At 35.3% G+C, this 24,386-nt stretch overlaps 1 long non-coding RNA gene across 1 annotated transcript; it reads right to left on the reverse strand.

The window, feature by feature from the left end:
* Window positions 1-375: 375 nt before the first annotated feature.
* Window positions 376-24,370, reverse strand: LOC134731092 (uncharacterized). Its single transcript, XR_010113164.1, has 4 exons — window positions 19,389-24,370; window positions 8,920-9,192; window positions 6,109-6,193; window positions 376-805 (listed from the first exon to the last, which is right to left on the reverse strand). It is a non-coding gene; the product is annotated as an uncharacterized LOC134731092 (long non-coding RNA).
* Window positions 24,371-24,386: the final 16 nt, after the last annotated feature.

Here is a 24,386-nt window from a genome sequence, read left to right on the forward strand (position 1 = left end):
GTTTGGACAAGAGAGGATTTGACAGACAGCCCAGTAAAACAGGACTATCGGAGCCAAGACTGAGGAATATAATAGCATTGTGTGTTTGGGCAGACAAAACTTTCTCTTATATGCAGTCCTGTCCAGTTCCCCTGCTTCATCTCAAGCTTTGTATTAAGAAACATGAAGAGCTATGTGCATATTTTCTCATCTCTGTATCTTTGCATGTGCTATCACATCCATTTGGAAGCCCCTCCCAAAACTTCCAAAATGGGAAAAAGCTTCCTGTTTCCTTTAAAATTCAACTCAATGACCACCCCAACTTTAAGTCTATCTTCCATTTCTCCTCTGTCCTTTTATAGTCCCCTAGTATAGCATGTTATTTAATTTTACATGTTTTTAACTTATCTTTTTATTTGTCAGTAGTGTCTCACACAACTACTAGTACATGGCAAATAATTAAAATTCTATTGAAATAAATTGAACTTGCATATGGATCTTGTCTTTTTATGGTTTTCCTCTCAACCTTTTATGTTATTCCTGATACATATTAGAAATTCAGCCTTCTAAAGACTAAATTGATGAGTTAATAGGCTATACAATATTACATACTTGACATGTGCCCATGACTTTGCATCTGCTAGCCCTGAGCTTAACTACCATTTCTGCCATTTAGTTGTCATTTAATTAGTCCAGATGTTCAGTCTTCTTGAACCTTCATTTCTTCATCTATAGACCAGGGAATATGTACTCAGGAGGCCGAGGTTGGAGGATCACTCGAGTCCAGTAATTCAAGGCCAGCCTGAACAACATGGCAAGATCCCATCTACAACAACAACAAACAAACAAACAAGAAACAAAAGACAAGGAAACATAAAAACTACACTCAACTTCCCATGTGATGACCATCAATACGGAGTGAAATAATATATGTAACAACATCACGACTAACCCAAAGGATAGTCAATGTTCTATTGAACAATGTTCTACTGAATACAGTACTTATTGTAATTGGTGTTAATGTTGTTATTATCATAACTATTCTTATTTTTATTCCTTAAATATATTTCAACCTGACCCTTCAACAATATTTTAGATAGGATATTGAATTAGAACATTTATAAACTAATGAATAGAGATAAAATAAGAGATGTGGAGTTGCAAGTTTTGAGTGCTTCAAAGGAAAAAAAAGACATTTTGAAAAACATAAAATTTTTAAAGGAGAGTGCAGAAAATTATATGTTGACCAAATTTTGACAAGTTTCATATGGCTACCAGGCTGCCTATGGATATTCATTTTATAGAGACTGCTGAATTTTTCCACAGTTCTGGAAAAAAACCATTGAAATTTCCATATAATTATGTATACTGCCTTTGAGATACTGGGGGACTTCCTAAAGAGACATAAAATAGGGGACTAAAATCATTTGAACCAATTACAGACTGAACATGAGTTATATTAGTGCAAAGTAAGACATTCTTATAAATGTTAAAGACTTTAAAACAGTTTTAACAATATCTCAAGGTTGCTCATATCTATTCTAGCCATGTAAAACTCCAAATTCAGGACTTTCTTAAGTCAAAGCAATCAATAATATGCTTTAGTTAATCACAGGTGAACTACTAAATTATGTTACTGGAACTGAAAATCAATTCAAATTAAACCTTTTGTGAAACTTCAACACAATTCAGGTCAATGTTTTGGGCTACTTCTCTAGTTGCATTTAGTATCATTTGTTCAGGGATATCTTATAGTAAGTTAAAGGTCTATTTCTCAAAGTGCAAAAATTGCATTGCTTTAATAAACTCAGCCAATTCTCATTTTGGAAAACAAATATTCAGTAAAATCAAACAAAGTGTTTTGGACATCAGCTTTAATAAAAATTGTGCATTGTCAATTATATTTGCAAATCCAAAAATAGCATTGCTCATGCTCAAAATATTCAAATTCACAAAGCAAACTAAAACTGCATATTCATTTTCTTGACTTTTACAATTAGCTATATTTAAAAATATTGATAACTATGCATAAGGACATTTTGGCAAACCCATCTAAAATCCACAAATATACTTGAATTTGATTCAGCATCTGATCATATTTGACTCAAATATGATTCAACTTTTTTTAACATTGGGAATTTTAATGTCTAAGGAGTATTTTTATTAAGTTTTCTTCAGTAAGAAACTCTTCCCTTCTTGTTTAGAGAACACAGGTAGTGATTTTCCTAATCATATATCTGAATCTCTGCTGAGCCTTCTCCCAGCTTTTCTCCAAAAATTACTTTGCCACTGTATAGTATGTATTTTTCATAAAGAAATTATTATAAAAACATTCTACTATTATTTGATTCACTATTTCATTTATTCATTCCAACATCTATTAAGATTTTACAATGTGCAAATCAGACTTTCCACTCATTAGGAATATATTATTTTTACAAAGATCAATTGCTTTGTAAATATTAATATAGCAGGGTTTATTATATAAGAACTGCATTAAAAAGTACAGTGAAGGCCGGGCGCGGTGGCTCACGCTTGTATTCCCAGCACTTTGGGAGGCTCAGGCAGGCGGATCACGAGGTCAGGAGATTGAGACCATCCTGGCTAACACAGTGAAACCCCGTCTCTGCTAAAAATACAAAAAATTAGCTGGGCTGGTGGCGGGCACCTGTACTCCCAGCTACTCAGGAGGCTGAGGCAGGAGAATGGCGTGAACCCGGGAGGCAGAGTTTGCAGTGAGTCGAGATGGCGCCACTGTACTCCAACCTGGGTGACAGAGTGAGACTCAATCTCAAAAAAAAAATAAAAATAAAAATACAGTGAAAGCCATTAGAAATTCTTGGAAGAAATAATTTTTAATCATGAGAGCTACAATTTCATAAAAACAGTGGCCTTTTAGCAAGAGCCCAAAAGATAACTGTGGTACCATAGATAGAGCCAGAGGGATGGAACTCTAGACCATAGGAATGACATCAGCCAAAGAAGCGATCTAAGAGAATGCAAAGCACATTTGAGGAACATTATACAGACAAGAGACTTCATTCATGAGAGAAGTGTGACACTAATGCTCAGATGATTGTTAACAATGTTTAGCAATAAAGCACATTTTAATTGAGGTATGTACATTGTTTTTTAGACATACTGTTGCACACAATAAACTATAATATAGTGTAAACATAACTTTTATATGCACTAGGAAATCACAAAATTTCTGACTCATTTTATTGTGATATTCATTTTACAGTAGTGATGTGGATCCAGATCTGCAATATCTCTGAGGAATTCCTGCATTGAATTTGATAGTTTTATGAGCAGGAATATGATAAAATAATAATTAGTTTAGAGAAAGGAAATCTGGAAGTGGCATGGACAAGGGACAATGGGTCAGTGGAGGAGGATTCTAGGAGCCTTGCCTGCCGTCTTCCTGGCTCCTATTTAGAAAGGAATTGATACAGTACATGTACAACTAAGGACCTGGTCAGGTTTTGGGGGCTGATAGCAGTCAGAATAAAAATGAAAAAATATAAATGACAGAGATAGTGAAAAGAATACATCAAAATAACTTAGACATTGAAAGAACTTAAACAAGTAAAGTAGTCAAGGCCAGGGAAATCTCTGCTAAAAATTGCTTAAGAAATATGAACAAATATGTTGCCTTTCTGAAAAGTATTTTTTCTCTTCAAGTTTTTTTTGGGTATAGACCTGATGCAGGCACAGAGAATGAGGTTAAATATATAGCTTGTTTATTCTTTTTTTCCTTCATATATTGCAGATTGAAAATGGTCACAAATTCTTTATACTCAACCCCTTGTGATACAGTCTATTTTTCCTTGCCTTGAATCTGGGTTGACTTATGACTATTTTGATCAATGGAATATGGCTAAAGTAAAGCTATACAGATCTAGACCTAAAATTCAAAGAGACTGGTAGCCTTTGCTGTGGTTTCTAGGATCCCTGAACCATCCTATAAAAAGTCCAACTAGCCCACTGGGGAGGGCTTGAGTCTACATGGAGATGGAAGCAGCCCAGTTTAGCCCAGCCCAGTTATCAGATGAATATCACTAACTGGATCGTAAGAATCACCCAGCTGAGTTCTGTGTAAATTCCTGACCAACAGAAATGCAGTTGTTGCTTTAAGCCACTAAGCGCTGTATAAATTGTTAAATAGAAACAGATGACTGGAATAATCTACTTCCCAATATTTCTTGTAGGAGAGATGGTCCTACTTTCCATAGTTTCACATAAAATGAGTTCATGGATTCATTTATTGAACAATAAATATTAATATGTACTGAGACACTATATATGTATGAAGCATTGTAATAGATGCTCAGAATATGCAAATGAAAAAGATACAGCCTCTGCTCTCTAGAGGTCACAATCCTGTAAAAAAGTAAGAGAGATTAGTAAAATAAACCAATAGGATACTTTTTACTATATCAGAAGTTTTCAGGGATTAGCCATATGTAAAGGGGAAATCGGGGAAATGTAAGAAAAATTAAAAGAAAGAAAAATAAATTGACCTAATGATTTTTAAAAAGCTCATTGTTTAAATAAGCATGCAAACCATAAATAAGACTTTCAAAAGGAAACTTCCATATACATTTAAGGTCATAAGCAAATGAAAATTTTCAGTCCTGTAGAAAAAAGAAAACGATAATTTAGAATTTGAAATACTGGAATCTTTCGTCAAATTCTAGTGGTCACCCAATATCACCTTGGATAGTTCATGTATTGGTTTTATATCAATTATTCTAGAAGACTTTTTTATGTTGAGAGAATCTTTATTCTTAGTTTAATTTTTTGATGACCAAAAGGAAAAAAAAATGTTTGCTATAGAGGTAATGGCTATCTTACATAATTTGGTACTAATAGTCTTCCTTCTTCCTGTTACGTTTTGGAGCAGCAGACTCGTGGTGAAATAATCCTTCTGCTTTATTTTTAATTTTTTACTAAATCTAAATCTCCTCATTAATATTCCTGGTTCACTTATTAGTCCTCCATAGTTCCTTCCTACATGTTGGCAGAAAAAGTTTCTATTAGACTTCACCTCAGTTTCCCTTCTCCATTTTGCTTATTTTCCAAAAACTGGTCCGATTTCCAGGCTCAGTTCTTCCCCCGTAGAGAGACCATTTATAGCCAATTCTGAAAAACTTAAGCACCAAGAGCCTCACAAGGGGCTTATTTTTGAGTAGCCCTTCTAAGATAATTGGTCTTTGAGCACAAATGGCCAGTAGCTGCCATTTGGACCCCATCTCTTTTTTTCTGATCTTCTTCACTGTTAATCTAACCAAGATATAGCCAATGCTGAGCAACAGATATTACAATTTACTGAAGGCCACCTCCCTCCTGCCAAGACTCACAAGGCAATGGTATCAGGAAATGGGGCCTGTTGGGAGGTAATTAGGTCATAAGGGTACAGCCCTCATGAATGGGGTTAATGCTCTTATAAAAGAGATCTCAGAGAGTTGCCAGTCCTTTCCACAGGCTGTGAGGATCCAGCAAAAAGATTGCCTTCTAGGAATTAGGAAATAATCCCTCACCAGATACCACATCTGTCAGTGCCTTGATTTTGGACTTCTCAGCCCCTAGAACTGTCAGAAATGGATTTCTGTTGTTTGTAAGCCACTTAGTCTATGGTATTTTATTATAGCCAACTTAATGAACTGACATCATAACACTGTGTAGGCAAGTGGATGGGCAGGGAACAGCTATATGGACAAATAAGAAAGCACACAAGAGCTCTAATGACTTGTCAAGCATATTTGTCTTTGCTTAACCAAATTTAAGTCACAATTGGCTAGCTTAAATAAACTTGAAAAGTGCAATAAAAAGGACAAAAAAGACCTTCTTTCAGAAACTGGGCACTAAGCCACCCCTTTTTTTTGAGATGTATATTGTTATCAAGCAGTAAGATACATTTCTCACACTCTCGTCACCAGTTTTTTTTCTTTATATTCAGATATCCTATCATTAAATTATTACTAACTACCTCACAGTAAAACCATATTTGCCACAGTAAGTACCATATTTACCTCTTGGATTTTATTTAGTTTAAATGCACTGTTCTTTCTATGTTTTGTTCAAAGTGGATGTCAGAGTTAAGTGTAACTTTTAGTTTCAATCTACCTTACTGAAATTTTATAATGCCTTCTTTTCCATCCTGTGTTAAATCTCAGGATTGTGTTAAGTAGAGAAGCCCCATAAAAACATCCTGTAAGTAAAATGGAAAATAAGAAAATATCAAAAATACAGAAGTTTGACTTGTACTTTTCACTATTAGGTAAGCAAATAACTGCATCAACCCCTAAGCCACTCAGTTACATTCTTTGCCCTAAGTGGCTTCTAGCAGTGAAATCAACATTTCAAGCATAGTTTTCAGCAGTGTTGTCAGACATTTCTCAAGGTCTGAACCCTACACCATGGATGGAAGTTAAGTCTGGTAGGAAACATTTTTTTTTTTCTTTCTCTCTGCTAATGAAGACATTTTCAAACAAAGATTTAACATGATTTTCTAGGTGGTGAAAATCTGATGTGTTTCTCTGCTTTTAAATTAAGGTAGTAATTTGGCAGTCACAAAAGTAATCTTGGCCATGTATCTAAAAACATAAAACCAAAACACTTGTAGCTGCCAGGTGTCTAATTTTCTGCTTGTCACACTCATGTGTATGAACTGAGAAGTCAGGCCGTTTTGCACAACCTCTGAAAGCCCAGTTCGTACTTCAGCTAAAATAAAATTTTACATGGCCCACTCAGCCTTCTGTACTTATAGCTGCTTTCATATTATATTTAAAAAAAGCACCCTTACCCAGAAGGATATAAAATTTATCAACTTTTAACTGGGGAATGCAAATTATTTGAAAGTAGAGCTTTCCTTATAGGTTTTATCTGTCAATGAATGGATCAGGTGACCAGTGTAATAATGATTTAATGAAATCATTCATATAAAAATTAATAAAATGTGCTTATTTTCCACCAATTCAGTTAGTAATTTGACTAAATCCCTAGCTGAATAGATCAAAATAGTGAACATACTGTGTGTAAATAGCCAGCATGCTCTCTGTCATCTCTGAAGGGAAATGATTTGATTTAAAGGGCACACAGTCTGCCTCCCATTCCAGCCTAACAGGCACACTGACAAAACAGTTGGCAGAAACTAAGGCCAGGTCCTCTGCTGGGAATTCTATATATGTTATCTTGTTAAATGCTCATTATAAGCCTGTGAAGTAATGTTAAAGACAAACAAATATTTATGACACTTCTTAAAGAGGATACAGAGGACTTTTATCTCAGTAGATATGGGGACCACTGCAATAGAGTCTCTAGGTAGAGGAGACAGATTGGGATCAATTTTAACTCCAACAAGAACAAGTGGGGATTTACAGCTAAGGAGCAGGTTTGGGGGGTGGGGGCGGTCACAGGATGAATATTTACTAAGAGAAAATATCAGAGGTAAGGGAGATTCTTGCTAGGCCAACTGAACAGAATTCTTGCTGAAGGGAAGCCAGGGTGAGAAGTTATTGAGTCTAGAGGATAAGGAATTTGATCAGGTATAGAAGGTGGTCAAATACAAAGGAAGGGGAATTTTTTTTTCTAACTTGACTAAGCAGGATTCTTGCTCAAACTGAATTCTACAAGGACAATAATGAAAGACCAAGGTCAGGCCTAGTCCAACAGAGGGTTCAGAGAAGCTAAAGTTAGGTCAAAGGCTGTGCTCATGCCTACAATCCCAGCACTTTGGGAGGCCAAGGTGGGAGAATCCCTTGAGGAGGACTTGAGTTTGAGATCCCGGTCTACAAAAAGCGTAAAAATTAGCTGGGCATGGTGGCACACACCCATAGTCCTAGTTACTCAGGACACTGAGGTAAGAAGATTGCTTGAGCCCAGGAGTTTGAGGTTACAGTGAACTATGATCGCACCACTGCACTCTAGCCTGGGCAATAGAGCGAGACTCAGTCTCTAAAAACAATTTTTTTTAAAAAAGTTAGATCAAGGGGAGACAGTCTTTGTCAGCAGATATTTTAAAATTTAATAACATAGATAAGGAATGTGATGCTCTTTAAAAATAGTGTGTTTATAACTATTAATTGATTTAATTCAATTTCCAAGCCTTCTTTGTTCTTCAACACTACCATGATTTGTTAACCTGAGAATAGGATGAAAGCTTTCGTATTATTTAAAGAAGAATGCTGAAAGTTTCTAACAAAAAGGAGTATAAAATATAAAAATCACTAAACAAACAATTCATTTTGAGTAAGTAATTTTAAAATCGAGCAAATGGTAATCCCAAGGCCTTAAAAGTACAGGAATATTTTATTCATCAGGCAAGAGGAAAGTAAGCAAATCAAAAAGTACCTGCTTATTATCGCCTCAATTCTACTAAAAGTTTGAGCAGACCCGATTTACTAACATTTGCAGAGCTCTGAACAAAGAAGGACAAATCAGATTAATAATTAATTCACATTTGACAAAAATCATTAGGCTGCGGAGCTGTTCCTATGAATTGCAGATCCCATCTGACATTCACCATATTATTGCTCATACCAATGTAGATAAGGGCAAATTAGCTGTGAGTTGCTGAAAACGGGTTAGCTGAAATACAGATCAATGCTGTTATTATAAAGACAAAACTAGCACACAAAAATGCTTTCCTCCCACTGTCTAACATCATCCATATTGATGTTTTCTGTCAATACATAATAATACACTGGCACACTTGATGGGACAGGAGGAACAGATTACATAGAAATTGCACTGGAATATGTTTTTATACATTGTTTCTCTGGAACAGTATAATCAAAATGATTATTGATTCAGGAACTTTGACTGCTTGTCCCAACATGATGCATGAGGTATGGCAGGAGAAGTTACGTATTTTTATTCATTTTACAGTTGTGTTTAAAAGTGTTGGTTTAAAGAAAAAAAAAATCTGTAACTTACTCTTTATCTTCTTCCCTTGCTTCCACTTGCACAAGGCAAAACCCATGGAGTGGTTCATGATTTTTCATGCTCTCTCTGCAAATACATTTCTCTCCTCAACAGTTCGAAATGAGCTTTTCTTCGTCAATTTTTTACCATCTTAGATAGTGTTGCCATCATTTTTCACTGGCTTCCAGGTTGCTGTAGTATTCTCCTTCCTCGTTTCCATGCGGTCCAAATGGAGTTAGTTGATATTACTCTTCTGATCAAAATTTGCTGTGGTTTCCCATATCACTGAATGAAATCAAGGTCTCCTTAAGACTCGCAGTTGCTCCTAAAACTCAATGCTTCCTTACCCCTCGGATCTCTCATCACCCAATCTGCCCTGTTCCCTTTCTGACCCCATCTCCTGCTACTCTCCCTTATCCCTTGCACTGCTCAACAGCCATAGAGTCCAATTTGTTATTGTCAGAACCTGTTGGAGACACATCTGACTTTCAGCCTTTTTATTTGTACCTTCCACCACCTAGATAGGTCACTTTCTCAGTGAGTCTTTCTTTGATACCACTCTATTCATAACTGTACCTTAATTCCTTTTTTCTCTTTTCTGCTATGTATTTCCTTTGAAATTATAATTAAAAATATGCTGCACATTTTACATATATTTTCTTCTTCATGAATCATTTAAATATAAGCTTTATCAAGGCACTGATTTTCTGTGCGTGTAGTGTTGATAGCATTTTTTTTTTCACTATTGGTGTCTTTGGCACCTGGAATAGTTCTTGGCACATGGTAGCTTTTCAATAAAATATTTCCTCAATGAATAAATGAATTATTCAATCAAGAAAAACATACTTCAGAGTCCTAATAATTTAAAATACTAAATATCTTCCAAAAGTAGGGGTTTATAGACAAAAATTCTAATTTTTATCTTATCAAAGCAGTAAACTCCATTTTATATTAGCCATTAAACAAATAACTACTGCGACGAATATTTTACTAATATTTTTCTATTTACCAAAGCAAATCACTGTTAATAGACCTCACTGAAATGGTGAAGGGTGTCATTATTCTGAATTGTTTATTCACAGATTTAGTCACCATTTAATATAACTGAATGGAAATATAAAGTGTCTAAAACTTACTGCTAAAAGTCTGAGAGCCATATCCAATTGAAAATCAATGTGAAATACGGAGAAAACATTTTTAACATTACATGGGTAAACATTTGGAACAATTCAATGTATACACAGATCTCTAGAAGCAAGTCTATCAGTAAGTTGAAGTATCCCTGGTCTTAACCCATTTGCCTCATTTATAGAAGATGGCACCTCCCCAATTTAGATTGCTTCATTCTTCCCCAAAGATATGCTTTAGGAGTAGCCTGGCATTATGACTCCTAGATAATTTAACAATAATAATTATTTTCTTAGAGATGAAAAAGATTATAGAGCTGGTAGAGTCAAAATCAATCAAAATACAACTGGAGGAAAACAGGCCCAAAACCTTATGCTCAGGATCAAACAGATCATTAATGGATGACCCAGACCAAAAGCCATGTCATCTGATTTGAGTCTTTCTGTTTTGATTATACTTGTATATTAGCATTAATTATATTACTTTATTCAATATAATACAAACATGAGAAAATGGGATACAAGACTTTTTGTTCTTTTAAGAATAAGTACCTCAGCCTGTAATCCCAGCACTTTGGGAGGCTGAGGCAGACGGATCACAATGTCAAGAGATCGAGACAATCCTGGCCACCATAGTTAAACCCCTTCTCTACTAAAAATACAAAACTTAGCCAGGCGTGGTGGTGTGCACCTATAGTCCCAGCTACTCAGGAGGCTGAGACAGGAGAATTGCTTGAACCAGGGAGGCGGAGGTTGCAGTGAGCTGAGATCGCACCACTGCACTCCAGGCTGGTGACAGAGCTAGATCCCGTTTCGAAAAAAAAAAAATTAATTAAAAAAAAAAGTACCTTAGATTACAAAATAAATAGTTGTACATTGCTACAATTTCAGAAATTGGAAATGCACAAATAATAGATTTACCTACAGCCCAACAACCCATGTGTAATGCTCTTCTCATTTAATATATTTAACATTCTTTATTTTATCCATTGAGATGATGCACATATTATTTGTTCATCCTTTCAATTTAATAATATATTTTAAATTGCATATTGTAAGTTGTTTTTATTATAATTTTATAGTATCACACACAAAAAAATCATGTGATATACCTTTGATATTTTCAATATGTATCCTCAGTTTTGAAGGTATTTCCAATTTCAAACTTATAGTGATTCAAATAAATCATTAGAATTGGAAGTATTACCACATTTCCTCCATACCTATGATGACAACCTCATTGCTAGACATATAGAAGTTACCTGACACAATGTTCATTGAATAGATAGTTTTCATCTTTGCTGAATGAGGATTCATTACAATTACATTATTGCAGACTTTAATTAGCTAATAGAATTAATGATCTTAATATGTAAATAAAGAAATACAATTGAAGTTAATTGTCAACTGGATGTTCCTCATTTTTATACTAATTTATATTTAATGATGGAGATCATAATGTTTGGGCACATTTTCTGTTATTAGTTCTTCAATTTTGTCTTTGTCATATGGCAGAACTGGTTTTTTGCAAGTTACTTTCTTAATGACTTCCAACTAATTCCTTAACAATAGCTATGTTTAAGTGATTGAAATATGAAATGAGCATGTTGAAGCATAGCCACTTGTTTCACTGCAGTTGTTTTAAGAGTTCCAATCATAGATAATTACTATAATTAATAGAATTTTTTGATGCAACAATGACTTTTTTCAGAGTTTTTACGTGTTATTTTATCTCTGGTTTTCTTTCTATAGAAGCCTGGAATTTAAGTATATTATAAGTTTTAGTCAAATGGGTTTTTTGCTTTTAATCAAAATACAGCAAGTGTCCAGATGGTTGGGCTAAAGAAAAGTCTCTATGGATGTTCCATTTATGTTCTTAACCAGTAGATTTAACAAAAATTCAACAGCCAAGCTTCCTGAATTGTGATATTAACATATTTTCTTTCTTTAAAATAAATTCACCAGAACCAATATCAAGCTGCTTCTACTTTAGGATGCAAAACACTGTATTTTCTAAAACCTTCCTTTAAAAATTATATTAAAAATAACATACATTAAAATATTAACAATTATTTGTTCTATGTGATATAATTATAGCTTTTTTCTGTTTTTACTTTTGGTTTATTTTCAATTTATTTCTTAAATAAGTATGTGACTTTTACATGTATTCTACATTATGTTTTTATTTGTGTTCATTTTCTTTATGTGCCTCTCAATTTAGTTTCCAACTCTTTAAGAAATATTAAAAAATCATCAATTTATTTTATTAGGCCAGGTGCTAAATAATAGCTTTATTATTAATACAATTACATTTATTCATCATAATATATTTACATTATAGATATTATTATAATGTTCAAATAGTGAGTTTGTATTTTCTTTTCTGATCCTTCTGATTCCAAAGCCTATGTTCTTTTGAATTTGACAAAACAACTTCCTAGGAGCTGTTCAAACATGATTTTTTATGATAGCCATGGAGGGTATATTTTGAATGATCCCAAGCAGAATTACTCCTACTCTGTGTGTTGTTACTGTGAACTGTCTGATATTTTATCTTACTTACAAGCTAACAAATTAGTCTGTCATATTTTCATAGATGCTAGTAGAAGACACAAGACTCCTAGGTGAGAGACAGAGGCCTGTATCACTCACTGCACAAAAGGCGGGATACACACTGGCATATTTGCTTGACTTCCTCTCACCCCACCTGAATGACATGGATGGGCACAGATGGATACCTGCTGCACAGGCTCTCAGGCAGCCCTGGGCTTAGGGAACCAGAATCTTCATAATGGTCAACAAGCATGTTTTTCTTTCACTCCACTGGGAAACAACACTATCTTCATCTTCCAAAGCTGTTATACTTACAAACAACATTGGAAAGATAGTCCTTAACAAAGAGCAATTAGTGCCTAACTTGCTAGATGCACCAAAAAGATAAAAACAAACATGGAAAATTGTCTCTTAATAATATCCATCCTTAGTTTCAACACTCATTTGACTTTTGATGAAGTTTTCCATGATTATATCAATCTGTTGACCACTCTAATCTGACCAACAAAAGCTGGGACCATAACTATTCATTTTTTCTCATACAGTAACTAAGTTTAAAACAAACAGGACTATAATCAGCAAGATGAGGTTAATCTGCAGCATTGATCTCAGCCATGGCCTAGGGACCCAGCATAAGCCCGCTAATCAAATCTCATAATCCAGCAAGGTCTACTTGCAAATGCCAGGTGGCTGTCTCTCTATATTGAAATTACCTCTTGGTCTAAGGAATTAATTCACATGTAACAGGATGTGTTAATGAATGTGTGACTCCGCTTTGGCTTACAAGGAGGAAATCCAGGGCAATTCTATTATCCCTAACAACCCTTGTTCAGTGAGTAGAGTCAGGCCTGAATTATTTCCATGGCTCAAGTGGTGTCATTATTCACTTCAGTGAAAATCAGGAACACATTTTGTACCATCTTTTTATTCATTTGAAAAAAAATATGACCACAGGGCCTGCAAAAATGTTGAGTCTATTATGCCTCTAGGAGATCTCCACAGTCATCCAGGATTACATGATATATTGTTGTTGTGTTCTTAAACCCTTGAAGGTCTCTTATGACCACCCCTATAGTGAAATTTACTGTGTTTTGGCAAGAAAATGCCTGACATCCACATAAGAAGTATAATCTGAGGAGTACACATGGTGTCTCTGGCAAGAAAGTATTGTTTAAAATTGTGAGGTCCCTCCGGGTATGACTTACATTAGTCTGGGGATGCATTTGACTAGCTGGTTGTCCTTAGGCATCATAGTTACTTCAGATAATTGAGTTAACTTCTTGTTTGTATGAAGTGTCTTAGGTCAGTCTGTACAACCTGTCCTGTTTTTCCATGTCACAAGCCAAGTAATTCCTCTGCCTCCTGAAATTACTAGCTATAGGAGTGGGAGAAGAAGACATCTGTAGGAGCTGTGGCATGTTTTGCCTGAAGGTACAAGAACTGGGACCACCGCCTAATCTTTTCTATTGACTCTTCAGTAATGTTCAGGGGAATGGCAATTAGAGCATGGTAAGAGGCATCTAGCAGGGGATGGTACACTATATCAGAGGACCTCAAGACCACCCCTGGGTTCAATGATTCACTATAGTGACTCATAGAACTAAAAGAAAAGAAAAGAAAAGAAACTTGTTATACTCAATGTTATTATTTTATTACAGTGAAAAGATAACAGTCAAAATCAGCAATGGGAAAAGGCTCATGGTGCAAGGTACAAAGGAAACAGGGCCAAGTTTTCAGATGTCCCCTCCCAGTAGAGTTTCATGAGGATGATCTTAATTCTTCCAGCAACATTGTCTAATGTTGGCAGTGTTGCCAACCCATGCCCTGCAGTAAAGGGATATTATTGGAGATCAGTCACACAGGCATGCAGTGCTGTGCAACTAACCTCAGATACTCATCACCTCCAGAGAAGAAAGAGTCCTTCACTGTAAATCACAATGTTAGGACAACCTCAACTGATTAGGGCATACAAAAGCATTTCTATCAAGCAGAGTATTCCAAGGGCTTAGCAGTTATCGCTCAGGATCCTGCCAAAGGATCCTCTTGGACACAGGCCTTTCTTTGGAATGTGTAAGGTTTTGAGCCATCCAGGCCTTCTAAGTTAACCCCTTCTTGACCAGAAACCTAGCTACATTTAAGATACTTTCAATAGTTTTGGAGAGCTACACAGTGTTTTATTTCATAAGGAAGGTTCATAGAGAAGTTTTGAAAGGCAAACATTATAAATGTCTCTTCCCCCAACCCCAACAGCTTCCGGGATCTGAGATGCTCCCTCCTCAGGTTCCTAAGTTGTTATTTCTCCTCCATTACCAAAATCTAGGCACAGCTCTTTATAATAGTTATGACTATACTATATTTTTCAATCAGCCCTTCCTTACACTCAAAATTTACATTTGAATTGATCATATACAAGAGGAAAACAATTTTATAAAATTACAGAAATATATTATATTCCTGACTTTGCTCCATGTGGGTAACTTTGGTAAGCAGTGTACTCAACTAAGTGATTATTAGCCTTATGGCAAAGGACTATGTCAACCCAACTAAAAACTCCAGAAGCCTAAGTCAGAATTAAGCTTATCTCTCCTAGGACACATCTTGGATGGGCTGCCACAGTAAAACTGCATCCATCAGGCAAACCTGGATTTGCCATTAGAAGAAAGAATGAACCATCATACTCAGGAATGGTCATGACAGAATCCTGAATTTTTAAAATAGGTCAATTTACCACTCTTTTTTATTTTATCATAACCTATGGATCAGCCAAGAGAAAATGATCTTTTTATGGAGGCATACACATTCAATGAGCAAACTTCCTTACAAAGGTGTATGGACCTGGAATACTAAGTGAGGTGGACTCAGCCAACTTTGGCAAGACTCACAAATCTGGTATGCAATGGTTGCCCCTGCATCAGAAACAGAATCTTTTACTGTTTCCCTAGTCTATAATTGTGAAGATATTTCCATGTTCTGTATGATGATGGATCCAGGCAACAATGGTGGCATTCTAGGTGTTGCAGTTTCCATCAGCAGCTTGATTTCAGTTAGTCTCATCAGGGAATGGACACTTACCATAAGCAACTGCATGAGTCATTCAGATAGTTTACCTGTTTTTAATCTGCTAGTTTGTAGTTTTCTAAATTTAAAACAAAACAGGTTGTAAGAAATATCCCAGGAATAAGTAAAACAAACAAACTCCATCAAGAGAAGCACCAGCCAGAGTTATTAAAAATTACTTGAGTTCTACCCACTGAGTGAAGTTACCACATACCTTTTCAGTTTTGAACAGCAAGTGCTGAGTTACAGCTACAGTAACTTAGTACATGTAATCAGTTTTCAGCTTAGCTAATGCATCAGTGAACCAGCTCCAAACATTTAAGGAGACTTCTGTGAATTGGTTTTACTGAAATGGCACTGTTGCTTCAGATGGCAGAATGGTTTAACGTTGTCCCTCAAAGACCTAACCATTACTTTTTCGTGTAATGCTGTCATGCTACTGGAGGCCTGTTTATTCCTGAACTTCCATTTGACATGAGAAGTATTTTTGTCCTGTCTCATCTTGTTAGTCATTGAATTTCAGTTGGCCCACCCTAAATGGAGAACATCAGGTCACAGACTCATAAGACCCCTGTAAGTTAGGGATTCTGCTTTCTTTAATTATTAGCCATATAATATAGTATTATAATTACTGCTTTATTAGCGTTCTCCTTCAGTTCTACTTCAGTAGAAGTAGAACTACTACTTCTACTTCAGTTCTACTTAAGTAGAACACTAATAGGTACTTTTCAGTTGGTGTATACCTTGTAGCCATGTTTAAGCAGTATGAAATTAATGAGTGCTTCCAGATTTGCCTCACTTTGTCATAGGTTCCAATCAGCAAAATCATCCATCACAGAGTCCTATATCTCAAAGCTCATTTGGGATGTGATGTGCTGATATTATTAGTACTATTCTCCATGCAACCTTTCCAGATCAGGATAATCCTCTCTGGGATTTTGAGCATTCATAGTAAAATTATGCAAACCAAAGCCAAATGTGCATTTAGCAGTGGAAGTCACAGCAATATTACATTAAGTTGGATGAAAGTTGGCTGTACTGACAACATCATATTTGCTTTCTTCCTGTACTGCGAAATTTGTCCAAATCCTATCAGTTGAATTCAGGTACCTCTGCTCCACAAGATGGGGATGTGTGTGCCTACATCAAACAGAGCCATACATGTTTGAGTGTCTCACCCCCCCCCCAAATTCCCCAGCTTATTCAGATGGATGTGTATGGCTGTCAGCCCTACTGGGGAAACAGGGATTTTGGCAAAACCCTTGATCTTTTTTCTTCAAGGGTCTAACTTTGGACTAGAGGGAAGAGAGAAATTAGGGGGCAAAGGAGAAACGATTACTCCACATCAGTGAGCAAAGCTTTGCATTCACTTTCAATTTTGAGTAATTGCTTATTTGAGGATCAATAGAATGAACTTCTAATATTTTCAAAACACTATTTCAGCTTTGGAGTTCACTTGACCCAGCAGCTACAGCTACGTTGTTTCTGACTAGGCTGTACTATTTATGCCTCATTGTCAGGACACACTTTCTTCCTCTGCAATCATGGATAAAAGTGAGCAAAAAAGTAGTCACCATTTGGATACGTTGTTCTGATACTACCTCTTTCTTTTTTTGTGATATAGACACTATTACTTTCAAATATTTTCTATCTTGTGATTTAAAGTTTAACTTTAAACTTAAACTTGCATACTAAGTTTTATGTTAGTTTATATGATTGTGAGTAAAGATAGTTTTACCTCCCAATATGGATAGCTTTTTGATTTTTGAGGCGGATAAGGGTTAGGGGATACATTATTTTACTGGCAAGAACTACCAGTGCCTTGATGAATAAAGGTAGTGAGGGTAGGCATTACTGTCCTGTTCCTGATCTTAAGGGGAAAGCATTCAGTCTTTCACCATTTACCATGATGTTAACTATGGGTTTTTCATGTTTTAGCTGGTTGATGGCGTTCCCTTCTCTTCCTAACTTCTAGAATCTTCTGGTCCGTAGTCAGACATGTTATCCATTGAGCCACTGGGCCCCACTCATCTTCCTAAATTCTTGTGAGTTTTTATCATGACAAGATAATGGATTTTGATAATTTTTTTCTTTTGAGATGATTATGTTGTTTTTCCCTTCTTCTTTCTCCTAGGATTGGCAAACATAAATCATGTTCCAAGTTCTGCCTTCCACCTGTGAGTAAATACTTTTGTAAACAAATATTTACCAGAACACAGACGTGCCCATTTACTTACTCAGCATAGCTGAATAATTTCTAACAGCTGTCACATGGACTGTAAAGTCTAAAATATTTACTATTTGGCTTATTATAGAAAAACATTTACCAAACATGATTTATTATATTAATATGATGAAGTCATTAATTAGTTTTCAGATGTTAATTAAACGTCCATCCCTGAGAAATATCACAGTGTTATAGTGTACAATCTTTTTAACAATTAATTGATATTTTGCTGATATTATATCAAGAATTTTTCTTTTCTTTATTTTTAGTGTTTGTATTTTTTTTAGACATGGCCTCACATTCTCACAGAGGCTGGAGTGCAGTGGTGCCATCGTAGCTAACTGCAGACAACATCCTGGGCTTAAGCAAATCTCCCACCTCAGCCTCTCAAGTATTTGGGACCACAGGCACACACCACCATGCCTGATTTGTTTTTTTAATGTTTTTGTAGAATAGGATCTTTCTATGTTGGCTAGGCTGGTCTCAAACTCTCGGCCTCAAGCTATCTTCTCACCTCTGTCTTAAAAGTGTTGCAATTACTGGCATGAGGTGCCACCCTAGTCCTTGTTAAGAATTTTTGTGTATTTTTTATGATGCATACTTATCTTTAGTTTCATTTTCTGTCATGTCTTTTGTCTAGATTTCGTCTCAGAATAATACTGACCTCCTAAAATAAGTTGGAAAGTAGTCCCCTCTCTTCAAAACTTTTGAAGACCAATTGTGTATTGTTTATTCTTTAAATATTTTATAAAATTTACGCATGAAACTACCTGAACCTGGGCTTATTTGAAGGGGACTATTTCTAATTACAAGTTTAATTTTGTTACTTATTTTATGGGTCTAACAGATTTTGTGCTTTGTGTTGAGTCATTTTGGTAGTTGGTACCTTCATAGGAATGTGTCTATTTTATCTAGGTTGTCCAATTTATTGTCATAAAGTTGTTAACTATATCCACCTTTATCCTTTTCAGTTGTGTAGGGTTGGTAGTGATGTCTCTAGCTTTATTTCTCCTTTTGGTAATTTGTGTTGTCAATCTTTTCTTCTTAGTCAGTCTAGCTAAGGTTTGTGAGTTTTGTTGACATATTCCAAGAACAATTTTTTTGTTTCATTAATTTTATATATTGTATTTTCTTAATTTCATGGATATCTGCTCTAATCTCTATTATTTCCTCTCTTCACCTTGCTCTGGTTTTACATTCTTTAATTATTCACCACATAATATAGTATTGTAATTATTGCTTTAATCAGTCATATATTTTAAAGAAGTTAAGAGAAGAAATAAACAAATACATATGTATTGCCTTTTGTTAATCAACAAAATATATTTAACACTTCTGAGATAGTGTTAAATATAATCGACATATATTTAACACTTCTGAGATTTTTTTATTTATTTCTGTGGGTTCAAATTACTATCTAATATCAATTCCTTTTAGTCTCATGGATTTTAGTATTCAAAGGAAGGTCTGCTATGAACAAACTATCTTAGCCTTTGTTTATTTCTAAGTATCCTTACCTTGCCTTCATTTTTAAAGAAGAGTTTTGCTAGAGAGAGAATTCCTTGTTTTCAAAGTGGGTTTGTTTTGCTTTTAGAACTTTGAATATGTCATTTCACTGTTTTGTGTGCTCCATTGTTGCAGATGGTAATCCAATGTATAAGCAATGGACTGTTTTATTCTTGGTGCTTTCAAGACCTGATGCTTTGTTTTGAACAGGTTGATACATCTAGGTATGTTTCTCTGTGTATTTATTCTACCAAGGATTTAGGGTCTATTTTTTATATTCAAAAGTATACAGAAATGTCTTCATTAATTTGGAAATTTGTCAGCTATTTTTTTTCAAATTTTTTGTCTCTTTCTCTTCCTTTGATATTTTCTTTATACATATATTGATATACTTTATGGTGTTTTACTGATTTCTAAGGCTTTGCTCATTTTTCTTTAATTTATTTATCTTCTGTGTTTTTTTTCTTCAGTTGAATAGTTTGTATTGATCTACCTTCAAACTCACTAATTATTCTGCCACCTCAAATCTGCTGAGTTCTTCTGAATTTTCTAAATTTCAATTGCATTTTTTTAAACTCCATAATTTCCATTTGGTCCTCTTCAAAGAATTTATCTGTCCTTATTTTGTTTTGTGTTTGTTGATTCATTGTTATTACACTATTAACTCTTTAGACATGATTTTCTTCTATTTTTAAACTTATTTTTCATAGCTTTTCTGAAGTCTTTATTTGATAAAATAAATATCTACTGACTGTTTCTCCCTCTTTAACTGTCCTGCATCTTTGGATGTCTCAATTTTTTTATAGACAGCATATCATAGCAACTCTGAATTCTATTTTTCTCCTTATAAATTGATGTTTTGTTTTTACCTTTTTATAAATTTGCTAGGATTGTTTGTTGGTTGGTTGTATTTTTTGTTTGTTTGTTTTAGGGTTCAGATTTACCTGAGCTAAATCTATGAAATCTGTCTCCTCCATAGTTTGTACTCCCTAATATCCATGTTAAGTTTTTGTTTGTCTGTCCATGTTTTGTTCTGTTTTTAATTCTTGCTAAATGTAAGTCAAATTTTCTAGCAGTCACTTCTGTGTCTGTATAATTAGGTGGCAAGCTAATGATTTGAGAGAAATTGTGCTCAAGAGCCTTGAGCCTGTAAGGCTTTTGGTATATCTATTTGTATTTAGAGATATACATTCAAACCTCAGGGTATTTTTTTCCAATCTGATATCTCTTTTACTTTCCACTGGTTCTTTTCAAGTATCCTTCATGACTGCACACAGAGTTGAGTTAAGAGTATATGGAGAGCTTGGGCCCTGTATAGTTTCCACCTTGCATGTCTGAAACAAGCATGTCTATGCCTCAACAATGACCACAACCTCAAGCAAGTAGAACCACTATTCCTCCCCGCTTCCAAACCACAAAGGTTGTCTATTTCATCAACAATGCCATTTCCTAAGAGAATTCTTTATCACTCCAAATAGAACTGTGAGGAGTAGCCACAGGCATGAACACTACAAATTCACACTGTCACTACCCAAAGTGAAGCAGTTCTAAAGCAGAAGAGCTTCTCAAAAATCGCCTTTGGTCAATTAAAAGAGCATAAAAATGGATGTTTTCATTAACTTTATTCCATTTTATCATTGCTTTTTGGAAGGGAAAATTTGCCAATCTCCTCATTTGTCCATAGCCAGAAGTCCTGCCTCTTTCTTCTTTACAACATTTCTAAAATTATTTGGTTAATAAGAAAGATCAAGTTAGTTTAGGGTGAACATGCTTGTTTCTTGGATGAGAAAGTTTTCTTTCTTTTCTCTTTCCTTTTTCCTGAAATTTACTAAAGTGACAGCTTTTAGAGTGGCACTATAAAGGGAAGTCAGTTACCATTTTCTTTTGGTACCTATTAGTACTCAAATGAAATGCTCTAGATTTACACTTTTTTTCTCCAATTCTATTGACAAGAATATGAAAAAATCTATTACTACAGAGAACATTCACCCTACTAGACAGAAATTTTAGGACTTCTTTGTTTTATCTCTATTTTTTTTTAATCTCTGGATACCTGTTTAGAAATAGAGGTTCAATGAAAGTTAATCTGATCTTATCATAAAGAGCCTTTGTTCTTTGAAGCAAATTAAAGAAAATTAATTTATTTTAAATGTTCTTTGGATGAGAATGGAAGGAGACAAAGTGTTTTTTTTTTTTTTAGTGAAGTTTAGGAATAAAGATATTTTTTAAAAAGGTCTTTCTAAGTCACATATACTGTTTAAAGGGGGTCAATGATATGAAACAGGTTTCACTCAGGGAGAATAATATGAAAAACTGATAGTACAATATTGTAAAATACTTCATCAAATATACAGTGTTCAGTAAGAGTGTTAAACATAGTTTAAATATAATTTGAAATAAAAATTTTCTTGTTATAGGCAGTTTTTGCTTTCATTATTTTCAGTTATCATTCTTAGAATAAAAAAATACATGTATGCCATAGAAATTCTCATTGATTTGACATTATAACATCTGTAGTCAAGTCTTGGTTGTGCAATTTGAGGCAAATAATTAAATTTCTCTGAGTTTCATTTTACTTATGTGACATAAGGAATAGGAAATACCTCTCTTGTAGAAATGTTATAAAAAATAGAAAATGGCCGGGCGTGGTGGCTCACGCCTGTAATCCCAGCACTTTGGGAGGCTGAGGCGGGCAGATTAGCTGAGATCAGGAGTTCAACACCAGCCTGGCCAAGATGGTGAAAGCCGTGTTTACTAAAAATACAAAAAATTAGCTGGGCATGGTGGCAGATGCCTGTAATCCCAGGTACTCAGTGGGCTGAGGCAGTAGACTCACTTGAACCCAGGAGGCAGAGGTTGCAGTAAGCCAAGATTGAGCCATTGCACTTCAGCACAGGCAACAAGAGTGAAACTCTGTCAAGAAAAAAAAATAGATGATAGAGTACAGAATACAAAACAAATATAACAAAAACTGTTTCTTCCCACCACCACATGGAGAGATGAGCAAGGGAGTAGCTATTTCCTGGAAAGTCTAAAACTTATTTAAGTCTTGGAAAGAAGCCCTTCAAAACTAGCCCCAAAGTCATTATATCGTTTCCTACTGAATATTTGGATCCAATGGGGGCTGAGTTTCCCAGATCAGTTGGTAAGGGTCTTTTGTGACATGAAAAGGAGACGGTTTGGAAAATAGGAAGAAGAATAGGTGGAATCAGAAAAGCTTGTGGTATAATCTCTGATTACATTACAATTATAGGTGGCTGAGACTATTTTGGTCCTCATTCCAGAAAATCCTTTAGCTTAGAATTGATTGAAGATAAGCACAAAGAACTGTGCTATGATTTGAATATGTCTCCCAAATTTCATGTGCTGAACACTTAATCCCCAAATTCATATGTTGATTGGAGGTAGGGTCTTCAGGGGGTAATTAGGATTTGATAAGATCATTAGAGTGGGGCTTCATAAGAAGAGAAAGAGAGACCTGAGGTGACAGGCTTGTTCTTGCCCTCTCACCATGTGATGCCCTCTGCTATGTTATGATGTAGTAAGGAGGTCCTCACCAGTTGCTGGCACTATGCTCTTGGGAATCCCAGCCCACAGAACTGTGAACTAAATAACTTATTTTCTTCATAAATTATCCAGTCTGTGGTATTCTGCTATCACAATAGAAAATAGACTAAGAAAATTGGTATAGAGAGGTGGAGTTTTTGCTATAACAAATAACCTGAAAATGTGGAAGTGGCTTTGAAACTGGCTAATGGGTAAAGGCTGGAGCAATTTGGAGGAACAGACTAGAAAATGACTGTATTTCCACAAACTAAGCATTATGGGCAATTCTGGTAATGGCTCAACAAGAAGACTAAGGGAATTCTGCAACTTCTTTGAAATGACTTATGTGGTTGTGTCTCAAAGAACATGGCTGACATGTGCTCATGCCCAAGGGCTTTATAGAATGCAGAATTTCAGGGCAATAAACCAGGTTATATGGCAGAAGGAAATATCTAAGCAGCAAAGCATTCAGACTACTGCATGGCCACTTTTAAAGACTTACAGTAAGATGAGAAACAAAACAGAGCATGAAAATTTGCAAGATTCACAGCCTGGCCATGTGGTAGAGAAAGAAAACATTTTTCGGCAGAAGAAACCAAGAATATGGTCCAGTGACAGTTTTCTAAGAAGATTAGTACTGACAAAAAGAATCAAGACAGTGGGAGAAATACCCTGCAGTCATTTCAGAGATCTTTAAAACTGCCTTTTCATCACGAGTCCAGAACTCTAAAAGGGCAGAATGATTTTGGAAAATGGGCCTCTGCCCAGAGCTTCCTTGGTTCTCTGCTCCTTGCATTTCAGTGTAGTGCTCCTCAGCTACCACAGCTGTGGCTGAAGGAGCCCCAAGTGTGGCTCCAGTCTTCACTCTGAAAAGTACAATCATAAAAGTTGGCAGCATCTATCTGGTGATCATTCTGCAGGTATGCAGAATGCAAGAGGAGTCATGGCCTAGATTTCAACACCTAGATTTCAAAGGGTGTTGCAAACAGCCTGGGGGACAAAGTAGAGATTTGTTGCAGACATAGAGCCACCACAGAGTACCTGCTACGGCAATGCTGAGAAGAAATGTGGGGTCACCAAAAGCAAATGCAACAAAAACAAAAATAAATAAATGGGACCTAATTAAACTAAAAAGCTTCTGCACAGCAAAAGAAATAAAATCAACAGAGTAAATAGACAACCCACAGAATAGGAGAAAATATTTTTCCAAATTACAAAACCAACAAATAACTACTATCCAGAATATACAAGGAATTCAAACAAATCAGCAGGAAAAAAACAAATAATCCCATCAAAAAGTGAGCAAAGGACAAAAATAAACATTTCTCAAAAGAAGAGGTACAATAAAGGCCAAGAAGCATATGAAAGAAGAGGCCAAGAAGCATATGAAAAAATGCTCAACATCACTAATCATCAGTGAAATGCAAATTAAAACCACAATGAGATCACCTTGCTTCTGCAAG

Source organism: Pan paniscus, chromosome 1 (genome assembly GCF_029289425.2).
Source record: "Pan paniscus chromosome 1, NHGRI_mPanPan1-v2.0_pri, whole genome shotgun sequence".
In the NCBI taxonomy this organism is placed as follows: Eukaryota; Metazoa; Chordata; class Mammalia; order Primates; family Hominidae; genus Pan; species Pan paniscus.